Source organism: Mastomys coucha, unplaced genomic scaffold (genome assembly GCF_008632895.1).
Source record: "Mastomys coucha isolate ucsf_1 unplaced genomic scaffold, UCSF_Mcou_1 pScaffold4, whole genome shotgun sequence".
In the NCBI taxonomy this organism is placed as follows: domain Eukaryota; kingdom Metazoa; phylum Chordata; class Mammalia; order Rodentia; family Muridae; genus Mastomys; species Mastomys coucha.
In genome coordinates this window covers 55,011,356-55,013,980 of record NW_022196910.1, presented here as the reverse complement: position 1 = coordinate 55,013,980, position 2,625 = coordinate 55,011,356, and positions in this window count along the sequence as shown.

The following is a 2,625-nucleotide window of genomic DNA, read 5'->3' as shown; positions in this document are numbered from 1 at the left end:
ACTCAAGGCTCCACTAAAATACCATAGAATAGTCCAGGTGTGTGGAATGTGATTCCTATGGAGAGACCAGAGAAAGGGCCTTCCTTGGTTCAGCAGAGGCCCCACCTGTGTGGTTTAAAGGCACAGAGTGTCGTGTGTGTGTGTGTGTGTGTGTGTGTGTGTGTGTGTGTGTGTGTGTGTGTGTGTGTGAAAATTCTCACAAAGTCCTCACTGGTCAGAGAGATCCTAATACAAGAGAAATGAAGGCTGTGTGTATAAGAGCAAAGAGATGCAGAATTGTTTGAAGTTAAACCACAGCTCACATTCTCCTAGCTCAAAATAGAGTTCTTCATTTACAAATAAATAGGATGACTTGGGAAAACAGCTTGGGACTTGGGAAATTTGGGCTGGCCATGGTGCTGCACAGTTATAGTCCCAGCCCTAGGGAAGCAGAGGATCACAAGTTCAAGTCCCACCTGTGCTACATACTGATTTCCAGACCAACCTAAGCTACAAGGAGACACTACCTCAGACAAGAAGGAGATGGGCAGCAGGGGAAGGCCAGGCTAGCCTGTGGGGAAGCCATGGGGGCCTGAGTTTACCTGTAACTGAAATGCTGGGGGAAAACAGAGACTGGAGGATTCAGGGGAGTCACAAGTCCAGTGAACTACACTGTCAAAAGTAAATAAATATCAATAAATAAACAAACAGAGCAAGGTTGGGGAGATGGCTCATCAGTTGAGAGAGCTCAATGCTCTTCCAGGGGACCTGAGATGAGTTGGAAGTACCCATGAGGATTGGCTCACAGCCACATATAACTCCAGCTCCTGGGGATCCTACACCCTCTTCTGGCCTTCAAGGACACTCCCGAACATGTGGCGCGTACATGCACAGACACGAAAACACCTACAGTTAAAAATAAAGCCATTTAAAATATGTAAGTAAATAAAATGAAGAGTAATAGAGACAGTTGACACTAATCTCTGGCCTTTGCAGGCTCACCTGCACACACACACACACACACACACACACACACACACACACACACACGGGGTGGGGGAGGGGAAGGGAGAGGGAAAGAGTGAAAGGAAAACGAGGGAGAGAAGACTAGAAAAATGTCCTGACTTTTTTTTGCTGAAACACCATGACCAAAAGCAACTTAGGGAAGAAAGGGTTTGCTTGGCTTATGCTTCTATATCTTAGTTTATCACTGAAGGAAGTCGGGACAGGAACTCAAACAGGGCAGGAACCTGGAGGCAAGAGCTGGTGCAGAGGCCATGGAGGGGCACTGCTTACTGGCTTGTTTGTCATGGCTTGCTCAGCCTGCTTTCTTATAGAACCCAGGGCCATCAGCCTAGGGAAGGCACACCTCCCCCACACGGGCTGAGCCCTTCCCCACTGATCACTAATTAAGAAAATTACTTAGAACCAGATCTTATGGAGGGAGGCATTTTCTCAGCTGAGGGTTCCTCCTTTCAGATAACACTAGCTATGTCAGCTAGCTAGCACAACATGTGCTGAAATGCCATGGAACTGTACAGTTTAAAATGGTTCACTTGGGGGCTGAAGAGATGGCTAAACAGCTAAGAATACTTGCTGCTCTTTCAGAGGACCTGAATTTGGTTCCCAATACCTATACGGAGTGACTCACAACTGCCTGTAACTCTAGCTCCAGGGATCTAACACCCTCTTCTGGACTCTTAGGCACCAGCACACACATGGTATACACAACACACACATACACACACAAACAAAAAATAAATGAAAATCTTTAAAATGCCTAACTTTGTTATAAGGATTTCAGTTCCATAAACATCATTAATCCCTTTCAGTCAGTACACCCTTGTCTGTATGTACATCCTACAAAACACAGGTCCAGTGTCATGTGCCGAGTGCCTGGTGTAAGACAGCTGAATTCTGGGGCCCAAAGTGTCGAGGAGCCCGCCAGAGCAGCAGACTTGTGATTACAAAATAGAAGTTGGGGGTGAGGGGAGCGGGGCGTGTAACCATGAAAGGGGACACATTGAACCCTGGAGTGACTGCAGTGTGGTTTTGTCTTTGTCACTCCAGACACATGGGGGAGTGAGACTCTAAGCCATCAGGAGAGATGAAAGTACATTTCTGTACTGTATAAGAAATCTGCCCTGGGGGCTGGAGAGACAGCTCCACAGTTAACAGCATTCGTTGCTCTTGTGGAGTACTTGGGTTTGGTTCCCAACTCCCACGTGAGGGCTCACAACCATCCACAACTCCAGTTGCAGGAGATCCGACCCTTTCTGACATCCTCAGTGACCAGGCACAAAAGTGGTGCTTGTATGTACGTGTGGGCAAAGTAAACTCACACACAAAAAGTAAATCTTATTTTTTTAATTAAAGAAAAAAAGAAACTTGCCATGAGATCTTGTTTTATTTGTTGTTGTTGTTGCTCTTTTTTTGTTTTGTTTTTGCCTTGAGGTCTCACAACATCCCTTTTACTAGATACTGAGGTTGCCCCATTTTGCAGAGGTGAGAAGAACTGAGACTTAAGGAGGCTAATCCGTATGGCTACTGCATCTGGGTTTCCATGCTTGCAGCTTGACCATCTCCCCACTCTCACCCCTGACACATACACACACTGTCAGCCTCTCGGATGTCCGTCCCCTTTGA